Source organism: Belonocnema kinseyi, chromosome 5 (assembly GCF_010883055.1).
Source record: "Belonocnema kinseyi isolate 2016_QV_RU_SX_M_011 chromosome 5, B_treatae_v1, whole genome shotgun sequence".
In the NCBI taxonomy this organism is placed as follows: Eukaryota; Metazoa; Arthropoda; class Insecta; order Hymenoptera; family Cynipidae; genus Belonocnema; species Belonocnema kinseyi.
In genome coordinates this window covers 56733960-56739861 of record NC_046661.1, presented here as the reverse complement: position 1 = coordinate 56739861, position 5902 = coordinate 56733960, and the positions used below count along the sequence as shown (strand labels likewise).

The window sequence follows — 5902 nt, the reverse complement described above, 5'->3', positions numbered from 1 at the left end:
TGGTTTAACGCAGAACGAAATATCACACATGGAAAATATAAATGTGAATAAAAATATTTTGTAATGTTTGAAAGAATGAAAATTATTTATTTGATTTTATCAGTATCTCAATATAATAGACTTCACACTTTCCCCTATTCCCCTTTTTCCCCATTTTTTAAACCTTTTAAAAAAATTCTTGATTTTTTCTCTTTTTCAAGAATCTTCCCCCATTTCTCGTTTTTTGCTTAAATGCGAACTAAATTAATAAATCCCAATACGAAAATCCAACTATTTTCCGTTGAAGGATCATTCTTTTTGATTCGAAAATGTATTATGGTACACTTGGTTCAAAATGTATCTCTTTCGATTAAACATTTGACATTATTGAAACAAATTCTATTGTTGTTAGTTTAAATTCGCCTTTTAAATTTTGCATTGAGATTTCATAGTTTTTGGTTGAAAATTCAACTACTAGGTTGAAATTTGAACTTCTTTGTTAAACATTCACTAAATTGGTTAAAAATTTTAGTATTTGCTTAAAAATTAATTATTTTAACTGAGAATTTAAATATTTCATTATTGGTTGGAAATAGAACGCATTTATCTTAAAATTCAACAAAAGGGTTGAAAATTGAGTTTTTTTAAATATATATTCTCTTTTTCGGTAGAAAATTAATCTTGTTTATTATAAAACTTAATTGCTTGGTAGAAGTTGAAATTCATAATTTCGGTTCGAAAATTCAACTGTTTCTCTCGGGAATTTGCCTTTATGGTTTTAAAATTCATCTCTTTTGTTAGAAGTTTGATCTATTTTGTTTAAAAATGCAACTGTTTGGATATAAATTTATTCTTCTTCTTTGGTTGTCAATTCAACTATTTTGTTGAATATTTGCCTTTTTTGGTTGAATTTAACTGTTTTTCATTAAAAATAAAATTCTTTTATATTATTCGGTGAAAATGATTTCTTTTTTACTGAAACTTTAATTACTAGGTCAAATGTTGAAATTCTTTATTATAGCACATGCACAAAATGTTGTACTTTTCGTATTGAAAAGTATGCCGAAAGTGACACTTTTGAGTAAGGTATGAAAAAAAGTATTGCGCATGCGTAAATGAACTATAGTTTCCATCTGACACGTTTTTAACGCGCTAGTCACTTTTTGATTACTTTTGTTACCTATGACAACGAGTGAGAATTAGGTATTTTCATGTGCAGAACTCCTGAAAATAAAATCAAGAATCCAGCGTCCAAATTTGGACAACCAGATTTGGTCGTCCAAATTTGATCCCTGGATTTTCGGTTTTATTTTTAGGAATTCTGCAGAATAATTTGATTATTGGACGTGAATTAGGATTTTAAATTTTATTTTAATCTCATTTAAATTTCTTCAATTTTAGGTATTTCCCTTCAACCACTACCGAACTTCACTTGGTCAGTTCTTAAGAGAGATATCAAATTATTCCGTTACCCTTATCGGACATCCATGGAGGTTGTGAAGTTAACATCACAATTTCATCAAAAATCCGCTTTCCACACTTGTATCACAATGTACTTTTTTTGAAGATTCATCATTTTAGTTGACAATTCAACTGTATTGTTGAAAATTTAATTATTTTGATAAAAATTCAACTATTTTGTTGAAAATTAAACGAATTGTCTTCTAAAAAGTTTATTCTTTCTTGTTTTGACAATCGAGCATTGTTTGAAAATTCACCTTTTAAGTCGAAAATTTTAATATGTTATAAATTCAGGTATTTTGTTTAAAATGTAAGTATTGTGTTGGCAATGCAACTTTTTGGTTAGAAAGTTATTTTTTATTCGAAAATTGAGCTGTTTTGTTGAAAATTTGCTTTTTAAAATTGAAAATCCATTTTATTTCATAGGAAATTTATTTTTTAAACTGAAAATTCATCTTTTTGGATAGAAATGTTCTTCTTTGAAAATTTAACTATCTTATAAAAAAATCGTCTTGTTTGGTAGAAAAGTTCTTGGTTGAAAAATCTACTGTCTTATACAAAAGTTGTCCTTTTGGCTTGAAGATTCGACTAGTTTGGTCTGAAATTAATTTTTTTGATAAAAAGAGATATTTCGGGGTTCACTCGTGTAAAAAACTACGAATTGTTTGCCGACGTTTCGTGAACATTGCAGTTTACATCTTCAGGGCTGACCTGAAACTGAGGTATCAGGTCATGTTGTTCTAAGCCCTAAGGTACACTCTCTACGATGCCTGTGATTGGCCAGAGCGCCCCACCGTGGGGACTGGTCGAACTTGATTGGCCAATCAAGTCTTTTTTTTTAATCCCGGAGAACGGAAAGACAAATCGGATTGGTATTATATCGATCCATTATCCCTATTGATGTTATTAGGGTGTTTTAAGATTTCGATTGCTTCTCTATGTTTTCTTGGAAATTTTTTGTGCGTTTTTGCAATGTCTGTTGTTTCATCAAATAAAATGTTATGTCCTGTTTCGATATGATATTCAGCTAGTGCTGATTGCGTGAAATGTTTTAGCCTGACTTTACTCTCATGTTCCTTAATACGTTGGCTCACCGCTCTCCCGGTTTCTCAAATTATAGACTTTGTCACAAGAATAAGGGATTTTATATACTCCTGGATCACTAAGGGGTGCCTTTTTATCTTTACGGTTATTTAGTAGTTGTCCTACTTTCGCAGGCGGTTTAAATATGGTTTGTATACAAGGGAGTTGATGACCGATTGTTTTTGAGATGGGTGATGGTAGGAAGAGATATGTAGGTATCTGTTTGTATGCGTGGGTTTTCTGTAAACTTCTTGTCCTAATGTATTATCAGATTTTTTCTAAACTAATACGTCCAAGAAAGGCAATTTTCCGTTTTGTTCTATTTCCATGGTGAACTGGATATTAGGGTGTGATTGATTGATAAAATCAAAAAACTTATTTAGTTCATCTCGTCTTTGTCGCCAGATGACAAATGTGTCATCAACGTAACGGAACCAGAAATCTGGTTTAAGTTTGGCTTGGTTGAAGATTTTAATTTCTAGATGTTCCATAAAGACATTGGCTACTATAGGTGAGTTTGGGGAGTCCATTGCTGCCCCTGAGGTTTGTTCGTAGAATTGGATTTTGAACGAGAAGTAAGTATTATTCAGACAGTGTTCTATCAAAGGTACGAGCTCGGAAGGGAAGTTTGTGAAAGATTTAATAATATCAATTGTATCCGAGATTGGTACTTTCGTAAAAAGAGATACTATGTCGAAACTCACTATGATGTCTTGGGGTTGAATGTGAATCTGTCGTATCTTTTTAATAAAGTCAAACGAGTTTTGGAAGTGGGTGATGGATTTTCCTGTAAAAGGATTTAGTTTTCCATTCGAGGAAGCGTACTAGGTTTTAAGTTGGTGAGTTTATTGCGCTGACAATCGGTCTGAGTGGAATATTCTCTTTGTGGATTTTTGGGAGCCCGTAAAGTCTTGGAGAGATGGGATTAGTAGGTATTAAGTTAGACTAGCAGTCTTGCGCGCGCCACGGCGCGCGCCTATTTCTCTTTTTATGAAAAAGACTAAATCAAAAGCCTATCTTTTCTATGTTATACATATTTAATTAATGTTACAAAATATTAGTATGAAATAATAGAAGATACCTAATACTGATGAATAGCATTTATTACAATTTTGTGACTCACGTTGAAGATAATCATATTCTTTAAATAATGAACTTTACATTTTTACACCACAATTTTTATAAATCAACTTAGAAAAATTTTTGAACGCGCATTATAATAATCAATGACCTTGCAGGTAGAAAAACACATGTAATAAGCTTGTTGCCACTTGGTAAACACTCCCCTGAAATCTTAGTCAAGTCTCCCCAATATTAGTTCATGCGTTCAATGTCATACAAATTTTAGTAATAACTGTTTCATTATCCCGTGTAGAAATTACTACCGGGTACGGGCCAGATTCCGGCAGGGTTGCCCTGCTTGTATCCGGAATCTGGTCAGGCTGCCTGGTCGGATTCTGGTTGGTTTCGTCATGCTGTGCTGGTCGAATCCCGGTCGGGTTATCCGGTCGGATCCCGGATACAAATGGGGTAACCCGGTCGGGATCCGATCGGTTTTACACTGGGCTGGTGTGTTATTCCACATCTCTATAGGTGCAAAGTTCGGTGTCGAACGTGAGAGCGTACCTTTTTTATCTCAGCCAATGCGATCATTGACAGTTTTTGCATCGTTCCGGTGCGGAAGACGGTGTGAAGTGTTTATAAAAGAGCCGGTGTAGCATCGTCGCGTCGGTGAGTCGGCTCTGCTTCATGTTGCGTAGGTCAGCCTCGTGTAGAACCGGAAATGCACGAGCAAGAACCCAAGCCCCCCGACTTCACGATTCGTTTCGGTAGCTAACTGGCTATTAGGAGGAGTTTTTAAGTAAATTAAATTTTGCAGTGTGTCAAGAGAATGAAAGTTCATGCAATTTTGCTATGTTATATCATTCTAGAAAAAAATAAGAAACTTAATTCTTATTAAACCTTCTTGTGCAACTTTGTTGTACACTTTTTTAAAAGTTTATGTTGGCTCACAAAATGTGCTTTCAAATTTGCGTAAGTTTAACAGATAATGAGGAATTTTGAAACAATTTCAAAATAAATAAAACTTGAAGCATCTGGAAGATTTGAAGGCAACATTTTTAATTTTTTCGAATTTCAAAGAAAATCAGGAAAAGTTTGAATAATTTTTTATGAATAGATGGCTTAGAAGGCCTGGCAAGATTAGAGACAAAATTTTTTCAAGATCCGTGTGAAAATTTTGGTTAATTTTTTATTTTAAAAAATGTACTTTAAGATAACATTAAAAAAGGTTTCAAAACATATGAAGGATTTCAAAAAATTTAAATGATAAGTGTGGAAGATTTTAAAGCAAATTCATTAGAAAAATTTAGGAGATTAAAATTCAATTTTTTTACATCTTGAATTAAGGAACATAATTCTTGTTAGGCCTTCTTGTGCAATTTGTTGCACAATTTTTTTAAATACGTGACGGTTAAAAAAATGTAATTTTAAATTTGAGTAAGTTTAAGAGATATTTAAAAATTTTGAAAGGATTAGAAAATAATTAAAGCTTTCAATGATTTTTAAAGAATTTCGTAAGATTTCACGAAAATGGCAAAAATTCTTTTAGGTTCCTAGCAATAATTAAAACAATTTTTTTATTTCGAAAAATTAATTTCAGGAGATCATTTTATAACATTTCAAAACATGACAAAAGATTTCAAAAATTGTCAAGGTATCTCAAAAATGTTAAAGGCATTTTTTTTATTTTGCAGAATTTAAAAAAAAATCAGTAAAAATTTGAATAATTTTTAAAGATTAGAAGATTAGAAGGTCTGATAAGATTAAAAAATTAAAATAATTTTCCTAATATTCGTGTAAAAATTTGAAATAATTTTATATTTGGAAAAATGAACTTTAAAAGAAAATTAAAGAAGACTTTTAAGCACATCAAACGATTTCCTAAAATTTCGAAAAAGAGTGTAGAAGGTTTTAAAAGCAAAATGTTTCAATTCAGTATGATTAAAAATTTTAAAAAAAATGTGAATAATTGAATGAATTTAAGAAATATTTAGTAGAATTAATGAAATTCGAAAATAATTTAGACTTCAGAAGAGTTTCAGAACGTAGGATAAACTTATTTAAAAAACTGAAAAATCTAAAAATTCTTGTAGAAGAAAAAAAAAGATGCGCCTGGAAATTTTGTACAATAAAAATAAGTAATGAAATAAATTCATTCAATTTAAGTTGTTTACTTAGAATAAGTTCTATGCAATTAAAAAGAAGTTTCTTTGAAGCACATATAAAATTAGTTAAATTATTTCTAAAAATTGGAAACATCTAAAAATTTTAGTATTAAAATACACTTAAAATTTAAGATTTTTATATTTAATTTTGA

The 5902-nt window shown here is 30.8% G+C and overlaps 1 protein-coding gene across 1 annotated transcript in view; it reads right to left on the bottom strand.

Annotated features, from left to right (window-relative positions):
* Positions 1 to 5902, bottom strand: part of LOC117172365 (transcription factor SOX-13) — a 407080-nt gene that overhangs the window by 271435 nt on the left and 129743 nt on the right. The window lies entirely within an intron of this gene.